Source organism: Halyomorpha halys, unplaced genomic scaffold (assembly GCF_000696795.3).
Source record: "Halyomorpha halys isolate HHAL.00 unplaced genomic scaffold, Hhal_1.1 Scaffold840.1, whole genome shotgun sequence".
Classification (NCBI taxonomy): Eukaryota; Metazoa; Arthropoda; class Insecta; order Hemiptera; family Pentatomidae; genus Halyomorpha; species Halyomorpha halys.
Window position 1 is genome coordinate 497285 of NW_027105349.1, and position 26197 is coordinate 523481.

Sequence of the window (26197 nt, forward strand, 5' to 3'; positions counted from 1 at the left end):
TTGAGTTTTTCTTGACCGCACCCGGACCATATTCCTTTCATCTTCACACACGGTCAATCAATAATCTTCCAGTATCCTTTATTTTATTTGGCTTTGATGGGACTTTCTCCATAACATCAGGAATTATTCAAAACTCATATTGTTAGGTGGTCAGGATGTATAATTTTTAAGTGATTGCTTCCTGATACCATAAAAAACAGGAAATATTCAATATTTTATGTATTTGTTGTTATTTAAATCAATCTTTATCTATGATCTAAACTACCATAATCATCATTGACTATAATCAACTTCTTTTATTACGATGTATATATTACTATATTTATCTATAAACGATATAAACAATCAATAGCCAAATATTTGTTTCAGTTACAAGGGAAATCTTTAGTAGATGTTTTCCTATAAATTCAAACAACTTATTTTCTTGAATTCACATCTAAAATAATTTTTTATGGTGAAATATGGGACACCTCTAAAATTGATATGAAAATTTAATATATTTTTTAAATTACAAAACTTTTATTTGCCTTAGCTTACGATAATGTATTATCTGCCTGTAGACTGTAGGCTTTATAAATAAATTATTTGTAATGCATAGTTTTAAATAATATAATTTGTACTTTATAACTATAGTTATTTTATATTGGTAACAACACCTAAAAATACGTTTTTTCACAAATTTAGTAAAGCGCGGTTCATGTAGTAGTACAGTTATAATAGTTACCATGTATTTATATGAGTTCCGACAACAATGTGTTAAGATATTATTACAATTAGATATTTAAATAAGCATGCTAAAAACGAACAATAAAAACCAAAAACTACTGAAAGTGTAAAACAATGCGGACCGAAGGTAAGGAAAACTGGGGGGTGGAAACATAACTTGTAAAAAAAATCAAATATGCTTCCACTCCAACATATAAACAACATATTTCTATAAAGTCAAGTCTCTCAAAGACAGATTTCTGCAATAGATAAATATATATTCAAAATCTGTAAATATTTTTAAAACAAATAAAATTTAATATCTTTAGAATTATTTATCAAATAGAATGATTAAAAGCTATTTTTTCGAACATTGTCATGACTAAAGTGGTTCTTATAACAAAATATTATCGTGGGGTACTTAAGTGATAAGGAAACGCTTAAAATGCACCCATTATAAAAAAAATATTAAAATAAAAAACTAAGAATTTAAGTGTGGATGTCAATCAATTTCTTTCAAAGGACGAACTAATTTCTTAATCTTTTTAAAACCAACATTGTTTCCATATTTATCAATGGATGTTTGTTTGATTATTTATTAAAAATTTATAATCGCTTTGAATATGAAAAATAGTTAATTAATAGGTAATTGTTTTGATTTCTAAAAAAAAAAAAAATTAAATGTAGTTCAGTTGACCACATTGCACAACTGAATTTATGCTAGGCTCATTCATCCCACAGTACTTTTCAGAACATCACAGTGTAAAACTAACTCTGAGATAATAACATTTGAACCGTTCTTTACTAACTAATGTACCTTAGCTAATCATTCAAAAAGCATTGTACAATCGACAAAAAGTAACCTTTTTTCAGAATACTTATATTCAGTGCACTAATGTATTCATATAAACCTTCATTTTATAATTTTATCAATGTTGTTCGATATTATTATTATTGGATCTTGACAATTCCTATCAGGTTGAAATAACCACACATTGTAAGAGCATCTAATCACAAACACTCAGAGAGCCTTAGAAGCTGAAAAGGCTTCAGTCGCCTTCAGGGGTAAATGGGATTCCTCTACCCGGTTAGTATTTGCTTTCATGTCAGAAGCATGTTTCTCTCCCAAGCCATCGTTTTCAGGGATACTTCGTCCCCTACCCCCATCCCACAGATGGATCGTCGCTTAACCACATTGGAAACAGTTGTTTTTTCCAATTAGGAAACAGAATTAATATAGAAAATCGATAGCGTATAGGATTAGTATCATGAAAAATTGAAAAAAAAAATGAATAAATTACATAATATGTATGCTTGAAATGCCTCCGATGGATAGGATTGAATAAGGATTAATTGAATATGTTTATAATAATCAATTACCATCCTAAATCCCTAAATACGTCCCCTAATTAGGTGTAAATTGGTAAATCGTTTTGGACTTATCACTAATTTCGTGGTTTTCGAAACAAAAAACCTTTCTCGAGGTTTCTCGAGGTCTGAATAATATATTCCTTATTCACACCTCGAGAAATAAGGAATATAAATTTTGTTGCTGTCATGAACACAACAGTTTAACAAAATATAATAAAGTCGTTATGCATTGGTAAAGATCGGTAAACATACCTGTTTGCAGGACTTGTTTATTTAGATTCGAGTAATCTCAAAACTTGAATTTCCGTCGAAAACTCGATTTCAAAATTATACACGTTCCTATACTTTCTCTTACTATATATTCCATACGTAGATAGAAAATTAAAAATTACTAGAAGTCTGATGTTCTGAAACATAGATTTTGCGCGCAATAAACAATACCCAGTGATAAACGGAAGATTCATTGAAAAAAGGTATAATATTTTGTTACAATAATAAATTTTGAAGGGGAAGACGTGGTTTGGGAGTAAGAGAGAACCGAAAATTAGCTTTTGACCGGATTCCACAACAATTATTTCTATTAATAAAACATCAATTTTTTTTTTTAATATAAAAGATATCATTGATACAGATTTCTAATTTTAGTGACATTTTGAATAAAATGTTTTATAATAATACGAATCATTGAAATACACTGTTACTCTACTATGAGGTAATCACTATATAATGTAACATTGATGACCCCATCAAGACAAAAGCTCACTAAATAGAGAATTATGACACATCCTTGATAATACAGTAACTCCCAATTAGTTCACAATCTTACTCAGTAAAATTGACTATATGAAATTCATGTTGGCAATCAATAATACATAATTTGGAAGATAAACTGGTGGGTAGAACGGATATAAGTAGCGATTGAAATTCTGTGTGAAATATGTATTAAAGATCTTAATTGGTTTCTTCCTGGTTCTTCATCCTATTCTCACTCCCTCTTCTTCGTGGTGGTTTCACTCATGACGAAATTATTTTCAATACGAAAGAAATTATCCACTCCTGAGCTTAGGTCTCCTGTGTTTGCATTTTCTCGATTTTTTTCTCTTGTTTCTGTGGTTGGTTGGATTTTGTCTTCAAGGTTAGCTGGCCAAAGCAGCCATGCCCATAGATGGCGGCATCTTCTTGCTCTTGGTGTTATGATTACTGAATAATAATGTTGAATTGAGTTTCTAACTTAAATATACTTTATAATTAAATTATCTTCATTTTTTTTTTTTTTTTGGAATGTTTTTTTTTATAATCGATCTTGTAATTTTGGATTCAGAGAGAGCTATTGATGGAATCGGCATTCCAAAGGTCGGATCACTGTGCCTTGTATTATGATTACTATTTATTGTAATCAAAATAGTTCTCCTAAACAATAAAAGAAAACCTAGGGTGATGGCAATGACTAAAATTATATTTATAATTACTTTGTTGGATTGTAAAACGTTTAATTAAGACTCCAGCCTTACCTATTTAATAAAACGGTAGATCTGGCATTTTTCAATAGTTCACAAAATTATTATTATGTGTATAGAATTTTTAATTTTCAAATTTCTTGTTACAAAATTCCAATTAACAGCCAAAAGGAAATTTCGTCTTCGACTAAACATAAGGGAAGAATGAATATTCAGTGCCTAAATTATTCAATAATTATTTCCCTCACAACTCGCAACATCATTAACTTACACAAAATTACTGAACAATATTAATTAGTACTAAGGAATATTTAATACGCTCTGAAATATTGCTAAGGTAGTAGGAAGACGAAGATCGCTCCCCATCGTTGAGCATCGTGGGCGAAGCTTGATCCATCTTCTCTTCTCCTCTTCTATCCGGCTTAAGGCCGATACCGATCAGCTACGTCAGGATTGTTCATTTGTTATTTTATCAAGACGTGAGCAGCTTTTGGAGGATTTAGGGATCCATTCATTCCACTTGTCTTTACCCTTAAGTTGTGCCTATCGGTATCATCAATTCTCTGTTAAGCATTTGGTAATTGATATAAACGGGAGGTAACGCCTTTATAAAAATAAAAAAAAAAAGTAGAAGAAAAAAAGGTTACGAATATTATTTATGGACAAGACCAATACCACAAATATTCAAAAATAATTAGCACTACTTCAATAATGATTTAATCAATATTTGCACTAGCAGTCAATAGTCACAATTATTTGCGATCAATTTAGGTCCCATTATCCATCAAAATTAAAAATGTTTTAACGAAAAATCAGACTAACTTTTTTAGTTTTCAGGTGGATTAGAAGACATATAAGAATATATTAGCGAACTAATCAGCAAAATGAACTCCTACGTAATACAATACATACAACTTTATTAATTTTATATCATACATTTTCTAAACTTTACATAAAAAATTAAATTTTCTTTTTATTTATTGCTATTTAAAACTGTACATACATTTAGTAAATTTGATCTCAGTTAAAATGGAGTGTTACAAGCGTGTAGAGAAACTATCCATTGGTAGCACTCTAAAGACCTTCTACATTAGCTGGTCTCGTGGCCATCTTCTTTTCAGGCGCCTCGGAGGATTGTCAGGAATGGAAGAGAAAGCATTTGAATTTTGGCAGTTGATAGTGTTAACGACTTTTATTGTTTTGTTTTTTTAGAGATTGTCAAATTTATTTTTTATATAAAATAAAAGACAGACCATCGTAATAGACCTAAATTACAAATGTTCTTGAATGTAGATCAACAAAAATAACATTTATATAAACAAACACCACAACAAATGACAGAATGTGATTCGGTACTGGCGAACCTCAAATAATTTGAATGATTTCCAATGGAATGTTAGTGTTAATTCAATGTTTAATCCATACGCATATATAGTCGTTATATCCACATTAGTGTAAAGTAATTTTAATTTAATTCACACAGCATTAAATATAATTTTGAAAGACCTGAAATACTCTATATAGCAAGCGCAACTAAAAACAAAATATTATTAGAAGTAAACATACCACTAACAACAACAAAACAGTTAACCATAATTAAATGCTGGACATCTGGAAATTCATAATGCAAATATTATGAATAAAATAAAAAATTATGACCATAAATACAATAGAAATATCCAATAAAATAATTCCTAAAAAAAATAAAAAATTGGCTACAATAATAGATATTCAAATAGAGCAGAGCCATTAGATAAAAACACAGGTGACAAAGTCAAATGAAGAAATTAGTATAAAACAGATTAATGGCCACGGATTAAATTTTATTTAAATGATATTAATTGCACAGTAAAACCATAAAAAGTAACTAATATTATATAATAGCTAACTTTCAATATAAAATAATTAATTTAAATATTACAAATAAATTCCAAAGGGTTTATTTGTTAAAACTTTATTATATTTATTTTCAGGAAATTAATTTGCACTGTTTTTTTACTTCTTTATTCCTTTTTTACATCTGAACAACGTGTTGGGCTCTTCTGCTCATTACGCAGTGCACTGAAATCAAGACGAGTAGACATAAAATGAGGAAAGTGCATTTAAAAAGGCAAATATTATTTTAAAAGAGCAAAAAATGAAAGATAAAAAAGAACCTGGTTAATAAATAAATTAGTACTTATATTCTGTTGGAAATATATAATGATTTTTAATCTTAAATAACAAACGTCCAGAAATTAATAATAAGAACAGGATTAGGGAAAGAAGAACCCGAAACGTTATTCAGATGTAAAAAAAGGAATAAAAAGTGAAAATGGTGAAAATTAATTTCCGGAAAATAAATATAATAATAGCTAACAAATTATTGAGAATTAAAGGTATGTTAAATGTTATTAAAGGTAATTGTTAAAGATATGTTTTAAAAATGGGAGAAAAATCGTCGAAACGTAAGCAAATGGCAAATGTGTGAAGAAACAATATAATGTTTAAACAGGAAATGAGAGTTTGAAGCTTGCTACCCTAAAACAATTTACAATTTAATAAAAATGAAAAAAGAAACTTTATACAATATTTAAGAAATATTATTTTTTTTATTATTATTCAATATTTAATGCACACGTGATCAATTAAATCAACGCGTAATTCACTGTTTCGGCAGCTACATGGAAAACACAGAGACCCTTATCATATATTGTCAACAAAAATAAAATGTCATATCTTTATATCTAATTTATATCTTAATCTAATTTTAGTGTTTCATCATCACCAAAGATGAGGTCAGTATCAATGAATCTGAGGTAACCAAACCAATACTATGTGTATGCCTTTAAAGATATGGAACATAAAGGATGCTCAAGGAGGAAATCAGTAATTAAAGGAGAGATAATTAACCATAAATGTAGATCCATACTATGTAAATCCAGTTCCATCAACCTCACCATCCTATATCATATCTTAGCAAGATGTGATTTTTTTTCTTTTATTTTCTCTACTTTTCCCCCCATTTCGAAATCCACTATGATTTTTTTATAAAAAATTTGTATAAAATATGCAGGAAAATATCACATCGTTTAACGTATATAGAAAACAAAGAAATAATAAGGAATGATTATTAGAAATACTATTAAAATTATTATCAAATTAGATAAAATTTGAGCATTTCAAAAAAGAATCTCTGAACCTTCGATTCTGAACTTCACTATATCTTCAAAAATAAAGTGAATTTAAAATTTACCAAGTATTTTATTAAAATATAAAGATTAAAAAGTATTTGATTAAAATATAAGATGAAATTGAAGGACTGTTGACTAATCTTTAAGAAAATCTAAATTAATCTTTTAAGGAGTAGTTACGCTTGGAAACTCAAAGCCTTGAAAAAGCCATTGGTTAGGCGTAAATGCGGAGTATAAATGACGTTTAGGATGAAAATTATTTCCATGCCGACTCCTTAGCACAACCGGTCCTTTGAGGAGCTAAAGATGAATGGTACAAGTGTTCATTAGTCGAAAAGCGAACCTCGCTGGTGTTCAGTTAGCAAGTTGCTGGAGGGCCCTCTGGAGGGAGTAATATCTCCTTAAGATGATTTAATTAGGCTCGTAGGCTACCTCGTCCACAGCTCCGAATGAACGAGGCAAATGGTTTCACAACAACGGCGTCTGTTATAAATTGAGTTTTCTCTTCACAATGAAGTCCCCCTCCCCTCTCCGTTTCAGGGGCTTCGTAGGGATCCTGAATTTCCCCAGAGTGTCCTCGGAAACCCCTCGCGTTTAAGGCGATCTTTGGGGACAATAATTGTTTGCCTCAGGAAACAGGGACGAAAACACAAAAAAAATTAAAAAGCAGAGATGAAACAGTGATGAATAATGTTCCTGAAAAAAAAAATTCGTTCTTAAAGAAGATCCGTTTAAAAGAGAATTCTCGTACACCATTGTCGAGGAAAATGGCTAGGTTTTGTATTGCCTCCGCGGCCACTCTAGAAAAAATCCCATATGGAGCCGGAGCTGAGACTGAGGACAAAAACCACGAGGGACCTGATTTAGTGAAAGGCCCATAACAGGGAGCCGGCAAACATTTCAAGCCTTGGAGGGACAAACGAGAGAATTTCTCCGCCCCGCCCCTCCGCCTCCTCCTAAAACATATCTGCTAAATTGAGGAGCTACCATATCCGAGGTTATGTATAAGGGGTAGGAATAATGGCTACATCCAGAGAAAAATATATCTGCCACATATACCAATTTATTTTTATTGTTTATAGCACTATCCTACTTGGAGATATCATACGGAAGGTCTCTCTAGAGTGTTTTCATTGTACTCTCTCTCTTACCTAATACGAATGTAGTTTCAAATCGTAAAGCAAAATATTAAAATATTTTCTTTTGCTTGGAGAAGTTTGTCGGGGGGGTGCAGTCAGCAAACAACAACATAAATAAACAAAACCATATTTATTTATTTTATCCCGACGTTTCTACCTGAGTTTCAGGTCTTTATCAGGGCTATAGAACAAAAGAGGTAACAACAACATTCAGAGTAACATACAATTGAAGTAATCTACACCTCATTTTCTTTTGCTGTTCAAAAAGGATTATAAGGGTTGATCAAATTTAAAATTATCATTTCAAGGAATGGACAAAAACCCTAAAGAAGCCTTAGGTAATATTGGTCAACAAAATGAGGAGTTGTTCATCTATAGCTCAAAAGCGGTTAAACAAACAAGAAAATCGAAAATACTTTCTTATATCGTTCAGAAAGAATCATAAGCGTTGATGAAATTTAAAATTATCATTTCAAGGAATAAACAAAAACCCTAAAGAAGCCTTAGTTAATACTGGTCAACAAAATGAGTTGTTAACTACTTCTCAAAAGTCATGGGTTTTTATTTTATTATTTTTTTTGTTGATAAATTCAAAGTCTAGAACTAAAACCTATTCATTTTATTTAAATTTCACACTGTACAATAAGTATTACTAATAAAGGTTTAAAAAAAAATTAAATCATCTATATTAGATGATTTTCTGCTAAACGATAGATTTTCTGCTGTCATAATAACATTTTTTATTATAATCTGCTAAAAATGGGTAAATCAATTATCAATAAAAAACTCCTGGATTGTTTGTTTTTATATTTTATTAATTTAAGTTTGATTTTAGACATCAGATCAGTAATGGAATATTACTTATAAAGATTTTTTTTGTATAAAGGAGGGCGATATTCGCCTCACCGAACTGCAGCGTTTGATAAATCATTTTTTTACTTTTTCCTTAAGCTGCATATCACTGGATCTCTATTCCCTCTAATAAGTCAAATACCAACCCGTCTCTCGTTTAAACCCCTTATGTTAGTTTTTTTTAATCTCTGTATTTAATATTATTTATATAAAATTTTAATATAAGCGGCCACACTGTGTTGGTAGCCAACATATATTATTGTAAAATTTAAATTACAATTGATCTAAAGGGTTTTAGTCCGGGAATAATATACTAGTTTTCATGTTCTATATTTTAAGAGAAATTATCCACATTTATTAATTGCTACTAAATATCTTAAATCTAAGTGCCAGACAAAATAGCTTTCAGTCTTATTATTAAAGTCTATAAATTGGATTAAATTTGAAAATAATATGAACAAGCTCCATCAAAGGATAAATATAAAATGAAAACGGTCTTAATAAAATACGAAGAATTTATTTATTTCTTATAAATGATATTACAACTTAATAAAAAAATAATAAATGAAAAAGGATTTGGAAAGTTTTTGATTCTTTTTTTTTTTAGAATTTAACATATTGTTTTGAGTGCTTTACTTTATGGTAAAGACAAAAAATGCTGTTAAAATTGTTTGAATAAAAAAAAAAAAAAACTAAAGACAATTAAATACGTACATATTTGATGTAAATATACACTGTATGTTACTGTGAAGACATTAAATTTTTTTTTTATTATTTTAGAAAAACATCCATTTTTTTTGTGAATTTTTCAAAAGAAGGGAGAAAAAATCAGAGCATTTACCTAAGAAATCTACTCAAGGCTTTGCAACCGCTTGTTTTTACACCGCACTGGTTTACAAGATTTTTTTTCCTCAATCCCAGGCTTTTCCGTTACAAGGGTAATAACTTAATAATTCAGACTGCACTTCATTCTTTGATGTTGCCTCTTCCTAACCTCACAAAGGGCTCAGATGGGAAGCAAATATTACAATATTCATGGCAATCTTTTCACAAATCACATTCATATATGGGCGACGATCAAACCGGCTAACCATACGATACAGTAAAGTGGAACCTTTAGCCTAACCGATATCACAGGCCTCTAACCGAATACTAAAGGAACTGAGATTCTTTGCTGTGATGATCGAAATATTTTGGAGGATCAGAAAACCATTTTATTAGAATAAACATCATTTTAGGAGTAATTTCAGAGTAAATTACAGTTTACAAATATTGGTAATAAAGATCCAGGGATTCAATACCGATAGCAACAGTAGTTATTTGATATTCCTTCCAATAAAATATACTATGCAACGAAGCTCTATAAGACCAGTCCAAAAAAAGTTCTTTCATCTCAGCCTGATCATTTGGCGTTCACAGACGGTTCGACAATGATTATCTTTTTGAGAATTATTACTTTATAGTGAAGAACGTTGAGACGTCATTCTCCCCTTAACGTTAGTGTATATGTTCCTTATCAATTTATGAGTATGAAGTAAAGTCTTACATCTACGTTTTTGGATAGTTGTTATGGACTGCGTAATTTTAAGTGGAGGAGAGAGAGAGAGAGAGAGAGAGAGAAATAATTTATTCATCTATGCTGCCTAAATACATCAGGTTGCAATATCACACAGCATACTTATCAATCCGTAATCGGACATATATAAATTACATATTAGTAAAAGGAATTTCCCGTGCTCAAATAGATTTTCCTGTTTGATAGATGTTCCTAAATTTCGTACTTTTTAGACAAGGTCTTTTATGAATTAAAGGGAAGCTATTTCTAAGAGTTATCCTCCTTTCCTTTACCAAAAATCCATTTATTTTCTATTTATTTATTCTATATTATTAAATTTTTTGTTTATTCCGTGCCATATTTGTGAAAATTGAAAAGCTAACCTAATAATTGTCGCTGCTGGTTGTTGATAAAAAAACTATAGCGCTGTGATGTGAAATATGGAAAATTTTATTACAATATTGACAATTCTGTTTTCGAGAGAGTATGATTTTAAATGTGTTTCCGAGAATACCACATTTTTTTCCTACAAAAATACAAATTACTCTATTCTAACTGAAAATTTGTTTTGCTTTTGCCTCAATAAAAATCAAACCTCGACAACAAAATGAGGGAGAAAAGTGAGATTGGGGGCACTGTACTTTACTTTGTTATACTATTACATTAATAACAAACGGATCCATAAAATGTTAATAAACAATAAGCCCAAGAGCTAAGTGGCAATCTTACGTGGGAAGATAACGTCAAGACAGACCAGGTAGATTCGGTTTTGGACTGGCGTCACTGGACAGATGTAAGTAGAGTGAGATAAGTAGCAACAGATTTGGAATTCCTCTTTTGTCATACCTTTTAAATTGTTTCCACCCTTTGCTGCTATTTTATGTGATGAAGTGACACTATATAAACTAATTTCTAAATACCTTACTGATTTTTTCAAAAACCTTTAGCAATTATGTATCTTACAGCCCACGGTCATACCTTTTGAATTAGTCCTAAATTAAATAAAATAGAGGAAAGACAATCGCCCCGCTATAAGCGCAGAACTTGTCTATAAAGTTTGAAACCGGACTTTATTAATAACAAATTTCTTTGGTATCCTCCCTTAAATGAAGGAAATACCGAAGAATGATAACAAACAAACAAAAAAAACTCGAGATCTAGATAGATTGCCCAAACAAAATTGTTAGATATTGAAAAAATTGCTTGATACTCGTTCTAACACGATTATGTCATGATGATTATGATTACTTAAGTGTAACAGAACCAATCCATCCATTTCAATATAAATAATAAAGCAAACAATGATGAATATTTTTAACAGCATCTTGACCTGGTAAATTTTAAGTTTTGTAAATTTCATCTACAACTGATGAGTCCCCGGAACCGGAAGATTCGATTCTTGTCCATCATGTCGCTCCCTTTTCATCCCAATAAACCCTCTCGAAGGTTGAACGTTGAAAGAGCCCAGAGAGATCTTTTGTTAAAGATGAACTGTAGGAGAGCTTGCAGTAGCCAGCTTCTTCACTCGAGTACTTGGCTATCGTGCACTTGACCTCGGCTGGCTTTCATAACAGTGTGGTTGATGGAGAAGTTCTGGGGTCTCTTGAAGTCTAACTTGGGCTATAGGATGAAAATCGGAGCTTGGTTCGGGTGTACCCAAGCTCAGCATTAATACTTAAAACATGAATCAATGTGTTTAAGATAATATTTTTTTAATTTATAGTGTATACAATATTAGAATGGATCCAATCAAATTGTCTTATTTGAGACATTTTATATTTATTATAATATTCAATACAGAAAAAAAATATTAAAAAATAGAAATATATATTTTCTACCTTGATACTGGGAAAATGAGATATAAAAAAATTTCAATTAAATATTTTTCAAATGATTATAATTGTATACAAATATAAATTTTATTACTTCATGGACGTATTCAACCCTTTTTTACTTCTTAAAATAAATTTATAAGAAATAAGTGGTTGCAATAATAAATAAAGAAAAAAATACAAATATTGTATGAACTTTTTATCAATTCCTTGATAGCAGAATAATGATTAATTAAATAAATATAAAAGATGTAGGAAAATCATCTAATTAATTCAAGTTGAAAATGAGCTGGTCTTCGTTCGAAATATAATAAAGAACGTAAAAGATTTTTTTATGAGAAGACGTCAAATTCTTCTATAAAGATAAAAACAGACATTTACAGACGTTAACATTAAGGTTGTCACAGTTAAAGGTTCCACGCACTCCAAAAATGTGTGAGACCTATTCTAACAAATTTTTTCTACCTTCGAAATATAATGGGTCATAACATATCATACTTTGGTTTGGTCATTAGACTATTAGTATTCACTCTTACTCCCTAGATAGTATTATTTCGAAAATTACAAGATATATTACTTTAAAACTGCGGACAACTTTCTTGAACACTAATGAACAGATAGGTTTAATGTTTTAATGTAAGAAACTGCTTGGTTCATCCTCAATCCGGTATTACTTCTCAAAACTTCACTCTTCCTCCAACTGCTGAATATAGAATATATATAGAAAATATTTTTCACCTAGGGAATGAGAACATCCTATGAAATCAGTTTTTTAGTTGTCGGTTATGCAATTACCTTTCTTATTCATCACTTATACAAAATCCTCATTCTCTCTTCCACCAATACGAAAGGAAACAAAATAATTATTGATATTTTTGTATTAAAACATACATGTACTACAAACATCAACAGTTTAAAATATCATTATAGTCTTTTCGGTTGTTTTAACGTTGGTCTAGCTGTCAAATGTCGACATCAAAAATAGTTGTGTGGTTGAAAATAGCTTTTTATATTTTAATAAGTGGAATAATGTCAATTATTAGAATAAAAATATTTTGATATAACAACGTTTAATACACTATTGAGCTAGATCACATTCCACATATAATTCTTGGTTGACCTTCAACTGCTTCCCGTACATTATTTTGCTGTTTTATTCCTCATTGGATATTATTTAGTTTTTCAATACCAACCCTCCTAAAAAAGAAGTTTTCACATGAAATCAAAGACAAGAAAAGAGAAGAAGGAAGAAGATCAAGCATGGCCCCATTCTGTTAGTCATCGAGCTTGGCGCACTACATTTGACAAGAAAATTTAACAAAAATATTTAACTTGAATTATTTACTCGATTATTCAAAACTTTTATATTATTAATGTTAAAAAATATATAATTGAAAGGGAATCTTTAATTTAAAAAAAATATATATTTCTCAATGATTACTAATAATAAGAGTGGTCACTGTACATCACTATTAGAGGCAGCTAATAGAAAAAGTAATTATAAAAAATCATATTTTTAAATGAAAAAATCTTTAATTAGAAATAGTACTGATTAAATTAGCAATTCACAACAGATTTATACTTCACCTTTACCTAGTTCACCACGGACGCAAAATATTAATAGTATTCTTCAAAATAGTTATACTCAAAATATATAAGGAAATTGGAGAATTGAGAAAGTATTGTAGATGCAAGATGAGGAGATGATTAAAAAGGGCAGAGTGGCGTAGGATAGACAAGGAACAATTAAAAAGGAAATAATCAAAAGGGCAAACGTCCAAGAGACGTGAATAGGAAGATAGGGAAGTGTGAAGGAAACATTAGATGGACCTCAATAATTTAAAGCTTTAAATATTATTTAGAAGGCCAATCTAATTTAGGATTACCACAAAATAAAATACACTAAATTCCCTCAAAAAACTTTTTTTCTTGATATTTTTATTTAACCCTAAATTAAAAGAAACAAATTTTTATTCACTCAACATTTCAAAATAAAATCGTTTCTATGAACATTTAAATATTTTAAAATACTGGTATACGAGACAGATTGTTTCCTAATGAATACTATTCACATAGGCAGTCATATTTATTTATGGTATTTGTATTATTTAACGGTTTAAGCTTTGAACACGAAAACAAAATCAAGTAAAAATAATCATTAGATGAAATGGAAATAAATGCACGATTTCTTTTTACATTAAAGTATCGAAGCTCTCAATAATTTCATCAAGCTTATTATGAACCAATCTTAGTAAAACTTTGCTTATAGGCTTAACAACAGCCAATTAATATTGTGTTACGGTGATCGATACACGTTCGAGGGTTAGACTCAATTCATTTAACCCTAAGTACTTACGTTGATCAAGTGCTACATTGACAGCTCTAATCTTTATTGATTGCCACCTTGTTTTGATCCTCCTTTATCCCCATATCAAGGGAGCGTTGAATGGCACTACTCAGAAATAAACAAGTCTGACATGTTCCAAGAACAAACACAAAATAAAAAACAACGTGGATATATTGTAACCTATTCTAAACCATCTTATGTTAGTAAACCATTAAATTTATAATCAATAGAAAAACATTACAAGATAACTAGTCTGTCCTTGGTTTAGTTTTGATAAATGAACTTACAGACGAGTGTTAGCAGAAGAAAAAAAAGAGCTGAAAACCCCCCCCCCCCCAAAAAAAGGAGAAAACTTAGAGCCCAATATAATAAAATAGCGCCCCTGAAAACAAGGAGGGGTTACGGTAGGATTCCTCCCCCTTTAGGGGATGACACTCCTCGAGAATTGATGAAACTACGCCCTTCCGAAGGGCACCGCAGGCTCTTGCTAGGGGAGATCATTCGCTGAATCAATGCATACAGACCGACCAAGCTAGTCCAGTTTGTAGGTTTAAATATGTTCCTCTTAAATAAATAGGTTAAACAGGTTTCTCAAATTATTTAAAAAAATTAATTGAAATAAATAAGCAAAACAAAACCGACATAAGTATAAGGCAACTGGGTCATAAGTGAAATGGGCGAAAAAAAGGAATGATGTTCTCTCTATTACGGAACCCCTTCTTAATGGACAATTTTATTAAGGTCCCTGCCAATATATAAATTTAATGACTTTGAACCCCTCTATCAGAATTGGGCAAAAAATAATTGCAATTATTTTCCAATTACTGTAATTTGGAATTGCAGAAGCACAATTAAAATTACTTGGTGAATTATCGTAATTGTTGGACCACAATTACAAGCAGTGTAAGCCAAAGTAATTGCAATTGCATCTTTTTTTTTATCTACCATTCCAAGTAATTTTAATTACGAACACAAATACTTGATACAAAACGGAAAATAATTTGTTTTATAGTGACTCCAAAATATGAAAATGACATCCAATTTAAGACTGCGCGTCGGCGTATAGATTTATTAAGATTTTTATGTTTTCGAAAAAGCTGAAAATGAATATAAAATCGATTCTATGATCGCATGCTTGCATATCGATTTATTTAATCTTCTAAGATTTTAAAACATAAAATAAAATATAATAAAAATATCCATATAGTCTCACACTTCAACCATTCTTAAGGATCTATCAAATAAAAATGATTTTATCTCTATTATATTTCGGAATAGAGTTGGAAGAAGATGGGAAATTTAGATTTTTGGATATGTTGGTAATTAAACAAGGTAATAAATAGATCAATAACTGAATGGACTAAAAAGGAAACCAGCAGTAATGTAATTTTAAATTACTATTCTTGTCATCCCATATGAAGTATAATGTTATTCATAACTGCATAAATAAGGTGATAAAAATTACTAATGTGAGAAGATTAAATACACTTAAAAGTAAAGTTTTCAATATATTTTCTGGAAAATGTTTACCCTAAACAATTAATTCATATAGTTAGGGATATAAACTTCATGAAGTCCAGTAATACGTTAGATAATAGTAGTTAATTTAGCCCATTATGATTAAAATGAATTTATTAGGGGATGTTGTTCCCTGATTTAAGAAGTTTTACAGGTTATTGACTAATGATAAAATTTGACAAAGGCATAATAGCCTCCAACAGTGTGATAACCAATGTAGCTCTGAAAGAGTGAATAAGGTAGGAGATTTATGTTTTTAGAATTAATTTATAGTGAATGGAATGTAATTAAAAATTTTTAGTTGATAGACCCCTGAAAATGGCCGGAATTGCTGAAATGTATCAGTCAATGATAATAAAAAAAGTGTGAGGCTGTATGGATGGGATTTTTTGGTTATAACTAATAAACCTGTCTCAAACAAGATATTTCATTATATATTAACAATAGATCCAAATAAACTGAATTCACATATGAGCTAAACTACATGTAATTGTTATTCTAATTAAAATTACTAAGGGTCAAGAAGTAATTGTATTGCAATTACTTTTATATAATTATAATTACGCCTTACAATTACTTCTTTGTAATTGCTCTTCAAAACACTATTATTTTATGTTTTGGACCACCATTTAATGCTTATATTAGTGTTATAGTAGTGCAATTGAAAATGTAATTAAATTAGTCATGTGATGATTCCTCCCCAACTCTCCACCCTATTATAGAATATCCTCAACAGATATGAAAGCCAATTTAATTCCCCACCAGGGCTTTTTATTCCTCTATAATGGACACAATTCCAAAAATATTAATACTAACTCACGATTTTAGAAGTGCCAGATATTAATGGCACTAAGTAACCATTGTAAACCTTGTTACCTATGATGATCCTCGTAATTCGACAAACTGTCCACCAATTTTTAAATTTGTGTCTAACCACAAATTCATGTGTCTAAAAAATTGATAGTTGAGCCTAAATGTTCAAGATTACTGAGTTGATTCTTTTTTTTTTATTTTAAATAGTATAAAATCGTATTTTTTAATTTTTCAGAATTACAAGGTATCGCAGCTTAATTTTTTTGCTGTTTTAAATTAACCCCTAAGTAACCAACACCACGTGGGCGTCCTTTATATATTAGATTCGTTGTAGTTGAACATCACGTTTATATACTGTTTAACGAATGATATATTTATCATTGTGTATTGTGTTATGTGAAATGTTGACGAAGAATGGACGTATTACTGAGTAAGATATGGTGTAAATTTTATTAATGCGCGTTGTTTATCTTATTAATGAGTTGTTTTTTTTATAACAAAAACAATGCTTTTCTATTTCACTAAACAAAAAACTAGTCGGCTTAGCCGCTCCCATAAATGAAGAACTTCCATAATTCAGGCTTGTAATAAGTTTGAACTAAATTTTTTTTTTATCGGTATCTGGTATTCCACAAATTTATTTCAAGACAAAAAATAAATTTATAGGACTTCAGTTTTTTTTGTCTCTCGTTGTTATCCAAATAGTTAATGGTTAGAAATTCCAGTATTTTTGTCCTAAAAAATTAGTGTATCCAGGTGAATTTTGAAAAATTATCGATAGTTCTCAAAATGTCTTTAAAGAAATTCACAAACTGAAATATAATTTTAACTCATAACGCAACAGGTACATTCTACATTGTTACATTATGCATTTAATTTATTATGCATTTATTATTGTACTTATTTAATATTTTAGAAATAGAGTATACAGCTTAAAATATAAAATAAATATATTAGCATCAAAAACAAAAATATATGAAAAACAAATATTCCTTTAGAAAAAATAAGGATGGCTATCTCCAGAGAAAACAAAAAGAGCAATATTGAGAAAACATTTCACTTAAAAAACATGAACATGTCCTTTTCCAGATTGTTAATTAAGATTTTAATTATTGTATAATTTACGATCTTCCCGGGAAACATTAGAAAACTAATTTTCAAACAAAAGCACGTTTTGCTCCAGCTTGATAAGAAAAAATAATCACGCTCCGAACTTGAACATAATGCCTTAAGATTAAATTCCTGGTAATGATTGAATTTCCAAATGTTTTCTTTGCGCAGCGGTGATATTAAAAGTCACAGAAAATAACAGTCATACTCTTTCTTTTTTTTTTAAGCAAATAAAATATCTACAAAACCACAACAATTATATAATTTATTTCCTAGAAATAAACAAATTCTTCAAAGCCGGAATTATAGGCTATTGAAGCTTAAAGATCGGGGAGTATTGACGATGTCATGACAAAATTGAGAAAAAAATTTACTTCGGAAATTTTTTATAGAGAAAATATAAAGGTGAAGGAGGTTTTGTGGAACTTGCTTTAAATATGAAACCCTTTATATTTCTATCCGGTGGATTTGCGATACAATTAGTTGTTCTCCTAGATCATATGTGGCCAACCCCTGGCCCGCGAATACATTTAGGAAGACCCAATTAAACAAAATATTACACTACTTACTCATACTCACAGAGTCAAGTTAGCGAGCGAGCTGAGTGGCGGCAATTATCAAAGGCTTTTGATGCCTTGATGCCTTACAAGCGGCGCAACAAAAGATTATTGCTTCTCAATTGTTTTACACTGAACGATTCCAGATCATTTCTTCATTTTGCCTATTTAAATCCATTTCAGTGATGAAAGAATTCAATATAAAGAGGCATTACTCAACTAAGCAGCCTATCCTGCACTCACAGACAGGACAAATAAAAAAAAGACAAAATCCAGAGGCTTACTGCAAATCTGGAAAAACAGCAGCAAATGTTTCATAAACAAAGAACACAACATGGTAATAATGTGAAAGCTAGTTTTATAGTTAGTTCAAAATTGGCAAAGTCATTAAAACCATTTGCCGAAGGAGAATTTATCAAGAAGTGTATGTTAGAAGTTTGCAGTGTTTTGTGTCCTGAATAGAAAATTGAATTTGGAAAAAGTAGTTTGTCGAGACGAACTGATGTCCAACGTATAGAAATGATGACTAATGATATAAAAACATTGACTGACCGTATGGCTGGTTTTGAATCATTTTCCATAGCATTAGACGAGATAACAGATTTGTCCGAAACAGCTCAACTGACTATATTTATTCGAGGTGCTGATAAAGAGTTCACTGTTACTGACGCATTACTTGCTTTACAGCCGCTAAAAGGAACCATTACAGGAGAGGACATTTTTAGCGAAGTTCAAAAAGTATTCACAAGTTTGGCTTGCCATGATCAAAATTAGTGTATGCACAGATGGTGCACCATCTATGGTCGGCTTACGTAAAGGTTTCTTCGGAATTTTAAATGAAAACCAACTGAATTAAATGTGGTAGTAAAAACCATCAATTTTATTCGATCCCGAGGGCTTAACCATCGTCAGTTCCAGGCGTTTTTGGATGAAATATCAGCCGAGTAAGACATACTAATTACTCTTATTACATATAATATAAGCCTTGACAAATGTAATTAACAGAAATATATTTTCCTCCTTTGGTTTTTTCCCACTAACTAAATATGACAATACAGATACTTTTTTGTAAATAAGTTATTTTAAGTACATTTTTGTTTAAAATATTTTTTTTTTTCATAACCGGATGTATTTTATCCTTCCTATTCCACTCATATATAATTCATCTTTCTCTTTCCCATGGATTAATGTTATTATCGTCATTAATTTAAATTTTTGACAAAACGTTCAGTTGGCACACTAACAAAAAAAATAATAAAACTAAGTTATAAATAAATGGAAATGAAGAAATTGATTAAAATAAACCTGTGATAGTTGTAGTAAAAATAGATAAATAAGTGAAAATTTTTTTTAACTTTAATTTATTTCATTCGTTTAAAATCAAAACTGGATTCCATTCTACTTAAATAAATAAAACATAGTCTAATGCCGAAATTCACGTTAAAATTATTTCAAAAATGCAATAAAATATCCACCTATAACGGAGGGGACAAGCCAACAATATGGACAGTATTAGAAGGGGTACAAGAACGCCTCATCAGGCACTAGACTCCCACCCCAGTTCTGACTCAGCCGCGGACAATAGCGGGAGGGAACGTATCTCCTAGCTGAATAAAGCCAGATTTTTTTTAATAGTACAGCTATTAAGTTAAGTACAGCTCCCTCCCTTCGATCCAATCGGATAATTCCAAATCATTTCCCACGCTACTATGCGCAAAATCTACGACCAAATAAGATAGGTTTTAATAAAGTCGTGTCTTAGGTAATAGTTTTTTACAAGCTCATATGAGCTTGCTAGAAATATGGTGGTATAAAAAAACCTTAGACTGTAAAGAAAAATGAAATTATATGAGAAAACCCTGCTCAGGATATAGAATATTCCTCGTTCATGCATGCACGTTTAAATGAATTTCTTAATACGTGCCTTAGCTCTCGCTAAGATTGACGAACAAACATTATTAAAAATTTCACGCAATGCTGTCATCCTATAAGTACCGCGCGCTAACCAATTGGATGGGACATCCAAAAAAACAAAAACAGTTTCAATGCGCACACGGCGCCATCGACTCTGCTCACACAGTGTACACTCGGCACAGCCCTTAAAACACCCTGGGGTAGAAGAAGGCAGCACACTATAGCTGACATCTCTTGTACCTATTTAAAATGCTGTCATCTGAGCTACGCCCCCTATTAAATATCACACAGATTAACTCAAAACTGTCAAATAAAGTCAATACTCATTCACTACATTCATGTTTTAAATTGTAACAATGTTTCAGATAAAAACAAAACTCCACTACACTGTTAAACACAAAACTTTATTTCAAATAGGGGCTTTGAAAAGCCGTCATACCAAATTCTTCGATTCACTACAGCACCTCACTAATCTACATTTCAACACCTTAATCCAAGTGCCCCCTCCAGTGCGTTGGCAAGAAACTACCTGAAGGACCCGTAATTATTAGGTTAAATTTTTATTAGGTGGTTTTATAGTTTTTTTTTAATCATTTATTTATTGTTATTTACAACTGTATAACATATATACAACAAGTAAATTTGCTGTAGGTAACATAGTGACACGATGCAAACATGTGGAGAATCTACCCATTGATAGAACTCCAATTTCTAGAGGAGAAGATCTAGAAGCCATCTTCTTTTCAGACGCCTAGGAGGATTATCAGGTAACGAAGGAAAAGCCAGGTTAGAAACAAGTGGATTTGAGTGGTTGGTAAGTTTTCCATGGAAGAAATGGTATCTGGTTTTGGCCAAATCGGCAACATATGGGACATTGAGGTCCTGATAGATGACAGGTTTTATAGTTATATTCATAAATAATATGTGCCCCAATACACTCTTCCTGTTTTAAGTAAACGTCACCAAAGTGTTGTAGGACCGTCGCTAATTGGGGGGTTGTGATCTCCACTGTTGAGTTTATGACATCTCGTATATCAACCAACATACTCAGTACTATCTAGTGATTATCCTTTTTGCAAATTGTATTATCAATAATAGTTTCAGTTGTCTTGACTCTATTGTTTAATATTTAACATTTTATAAAACAGGTATAAGGCCCACCAACTTTCAAATACACAATTTATTTTAATATGTTTGTAAATCGTAAATAGTTTTAATATTAACTTATTTAAGATTAAACTTCCTAAAATATGAATTTTATTTTTTATATTTACTTATCAAATCAACTTTTAACAATTTTTATTTTTAAATTAAGCTGTAAAATAAATGTCTCATTATTGAATTGATTTTTTTTTTCGTTTCCTAAAAAATTTCAAACATTTGTGAGTGAAACTCGGCTAGGTCCAATTTTTCACAAAATGAGTTTTCAGTCAGATGGCATACCTTACTGAAGCTCTTTCGTTAGAAACATGGCTATAAACCTGTTAAAAATGCATTAAACTACGTGACTTCTTTATAAAAAAATACCACTTCCTTCAGCTTAGTTTTAAGACGGGAAAGTCTTGAAGTGTCAATCAGAGCACAGCGTTTGGACCACGTGGCGCCAAATAGTTTCATTGAGCTTTGGCGAATGCTTACTATTACTATTCTATTGTAGCAAAATAAACTAAAAAAATATTTTTTAATTAATAGATTACAATACCTATATTTTTAAAAATCTAAATATGTTGCTAAACAGCAATTATATGTATAGTTGCTTTTTAAAGATGTGTGTGACTACGCAACCAATAATGGCGAAGATTCCAAAAAGGTTTGGAAATTATAAATGCAAAATTTGTAATACAGAAAGCTTAAAATTAAGAAATGTTTCATCTTTTTAAAAACCAACCTCAAGGAATGGCTTTCATAGATTTTTATTGCCAGTTTCTCTTAAAAGGTAGGAAAATTCTCCACATAACCCGGTCACGATTTTGTTTAGTAAATAATTATTAACCCTTAATTATTATGTATCACATTCAATTTTAATTTTACTGTAGATGGGTTGTCTAAATATAAAAAAATTTGGCTAAATCGGCGTTTTTCATATAATATTAAATGAATAAATTAATTCAATTATTAAACAAACATAAGCTAACCTTAGTCTTTTTCTAAGGTTTAAAAATAAAATAAATAACTTTTTCATAACAAAGCATTTAACTCAATCTGAAATTATTAAAATAACAACTTGAAATTAAGAGAAGTATATTTAAAAGGCTTCTTAGTAAAACTCCCATGGGATCCCCGGTTTTTGCTAAACTAATTCGTCGTGCCGTTTAACTTCTACATTATTTTATTTTTACTCAGTCCATTAAAAATGTTAGTTGTAAAATGGATGAGTCTATCAGTTCATAAAATAATCATCTCCATAAAAGTCTAACTATTTTCAATATTGATTTTATAATAATTTATCATTGAATAAATGGTGAAGAGTTAAATTTTAATTTTAATAACTATTACATTGAACTTCTGCAAAAGAAAATGGTAAGAATTTTGCATCGAGAAATATTGTTGAAAGTATATTTTGAAAAGTGGTGATATTGGATTACAATACAATACAATTGATTTTTGTTAACAGCTTACAAATTTAAATTGAAAAAATAAAGAATTGCTTAAATGATTATATATCATTATGGAAGATTAATTCGAGAATGATGTCGTATGCAGTAATCTAAGAACCGTAACAATAATTCAGTTGAGTGATAACAGTATACGAATATTGTAAAAAAGCATTGTTAAAACCAACAAAAAGAGAAAGAAAAGAAAAAAAGAAAAAGACATTCCCAAAAGCAAGAAAAGAAAATCGGTAAATCAACTTACAAATCGAGCGTAAAAAAGCTGGAGTCAGCACGTGTTTTCAGTTCACTTCATATGAGCTTGATTTAGAAAAACATTCCTACCTAAGCTTACAAGAAAGCCTTGTCGGGTTTTTTATAACAATGTAACTGTTCATAATTACTATATACCAGCAATATAAATGTCATCATTAGTTATAACTAATGATTAAGTTCATAGTAGGCACTGCATTAGTATAAAGAAAGAAAGTATTGTTATTAATGTTAGTTAGTTATATTTATCATTATTTTATACAATTTTCTTTAAATTATTTAAATTTTCAAAAAAAGAAAGAAGGCCTTTCATAATAATAATGATGTGAAGGCCTAACGAACCTTCCGGTGATGCCCCTTCAAACCCAATTCTACTAAATCAGTTTTAATGCAATCCTCCCATTTACGTTTCTGTAGACACAATGCTATAACTTGAATTATATTTACCGGGTGTTGTCCCCTTATTTTCAGTGTTTTGTAATCTTTTAAATTCTCCTGTCAATTCATCCTTTTTCAGTACAAATATTTTACGTAATACCCTATTTTCGAAAACCCTAAGGTGCTGCCCCTTAGTGTAAGAGGCCCTATCACTCATCAAGAACAGTGGGAAGGATAATAGTTTTGTAAATTTTAATTTTTAAGTTTTTGGATAGAAGGTGCGAGCTAAGCAGTTTCGAAATAAAAAAAATAACAAGCATTCCCGCCTTCAACCTCGCTTTTATTTCCTCATCAATTTCATTTTGTCTAGTTACCGTAGAACCTAAATACTTAAACTTATCTGTTACTATGTTCAAACATGTTGCCTACTGATATCTATATCATTTAAATTGCTCGCGTTTCGTATGTATTTTGTTTTAACCGTATTTATTTTGAAACCTAGTCCCATACTGGAGTTTATTAATGAGGTTATATTTAGTTCTATAGTTTCCTTTTCATCACCCAATAATACCAAATCATCAGCATACCCAAGCACCGGTATTTTACCACCCAAACTTAAATCCTTTTCGGTATTCATCACACTTTTAATGATTTATTCTAGTGCTAATCAACAGTAAGTAATATTAGTACCACGCCGCAATAATTTTTATAACGTATTTACTGTACGTATTGTGAAACTAAAATTAGTGTATGGCTGGAACAATAGAAACGTCTGTTTCTAGGAAACTTAAAATGAACAAAGAACTTCAACGATGTTCTTTTTATTTCAAATAGCCCCCCATAGCTTCAATTTATTTCTCCAAACACCAAACTGAGTATTTCATTCCTTGTTCCAAGAAAGGTTTTGTATTTGAGTTTTTGAATCAATTAAGTCGAAAAATAAAATGTTTTACTGGTTTTTCAATATGATATAATTTATTTGTGTTTTTTAACAAATGAAGAACTCTGAAAAAATAGGTAACAGGTCGATGTTTTGAACTTGTAATTGTGAGATCACGTAATTTTTTTCAAGCTAACTGACAAACATATAACCTATGCTATATGTCCCGTCCTCGTAACAAGAGATAAAACTTTTTCATTCAATTTTTTTAACAGTTTTTTATACGTTGTTAAGTTCATTATTCGTTTTATGCCTTACAGGAGATTCACTCTATTTCTCTCTCCTTTCGAATTTTGTGAGGTTAAAAAAAAATCTCAAAATATCACTCATTTGAATTATCATTATACAACGGATTGGAATTCTTTTCTCCATTATTTCCGTATTTCATAATGATTTATTGGGTTTTCTTAATGAAAGAAATTATGTAAGCTGAATAGTTCGTTTTAAATACTATAATTTTCTCACCTAAATACATGCAATTAAGGAAAACTTGAATTTGGAAATACTAATTATCAGCAGTGTTTTATTATTATTCATTACTTGTAATTTCATTTATATTAAATACTCTTAAGTAACACAATGCATAATTTTCCAGTCAATTTCTTTTTTTAAAAGTGAAGGTTTCGATAACCCGCTCTATAGAAAAATATGATTTATTCCCCCAAACTCTAGATATAAAAAAGTTCCTATGAAAGAAGATTGCAGTTAAATGTATAAAACTCATAAAATTAAATCATAAGAAAAAAGAATACCCGAAAAAACAATTTATATCTAAAAAGTAATATCTGATGATGTCTAGGCAGTGAATCCAAACCCACACTTTTCCAAAGAAAACCTTTGACACAATAAAACCTATGGTACCCCATCCATTTACTTAATTGAGGAAATTAACGGTTTTTAACGATTGTTTGTATATAATGGAAGAACTAATTTATGTCTTGTTAGTTGGAAGAATTAATTAAACAGTAATACTGAAAAATAAAAAGAATAAGAGTTTGAAAAATTGGACTTATATACAGTTTCGAATATACAAAAAATTTATTAAATAAAGAAGACACGTCCAAAAATTAATAGTTAGATAAAGAAGAAATAAGAATAATAAAAAGGAAATTTGGCTTAGTCTCAAAATTTTTTAGATTTGTAAATGTATAAATAACTGTATTGGATGTATATATAGTTAAATATTAAATTATTTTTATGTAAATGTGTAATAAAAAATTTTTGAAATAAAAATTCTCTGTATTAGCGCAATAAACTTAATTTTAATAATAATAATTTTCATTATTTATTTCGGAACTAGTCCCTTAAGAATAATACTAAAGGCATCGAAAATAGGCGTTACAGTCTTAGAGTAAAAAACAAAATTTTAAATATAAAAATTAAACTATAAAGTATTACTACAATAAGAAATTGAAAAAGAAAAAAAATTAAACAACAATAATTAACAAATAATGTACAACGAAAAATATAAATAACTAAATTCTCCAACAAATCATAAATCTTAGGGTATATTCTAAAAATAATAAAAGATAAGAAATGAGGTAATGATTATTACATGAACATATAAACATGTTTAGAGATTCTAAATCTATCTTTCTATCCATTTACAAATATTATTTGTAATATATAATTGTTATTCTTCGGGAATTGGGAGGATAGCAATTGATTAAAG

At 30.0% G+C, this 26197-nt stretch overlaps 1 long non-coding RNA gene across 1 annotated transcript in view; it reads right to left on the reverse strand.

The window, feature by feature from the left end:
- Positions 1-5475: 5475 nt before the first annotated feature.
- LOC106686577 (uncharacterized) overlaps positions 5476-26197 on the reverse strand; it is a 54971-nt gene continuing 34249 nt past the window's right edge. Inside the window, exon 3 of the long non-coding RNA XR_001344038.2 lies at positions 5476-5594. This is a non-coding gene — a long non-coding RNA (uncharacterized lncRNA). The remainder of the gene's footprint in view (positions 5595-26197) is intronic.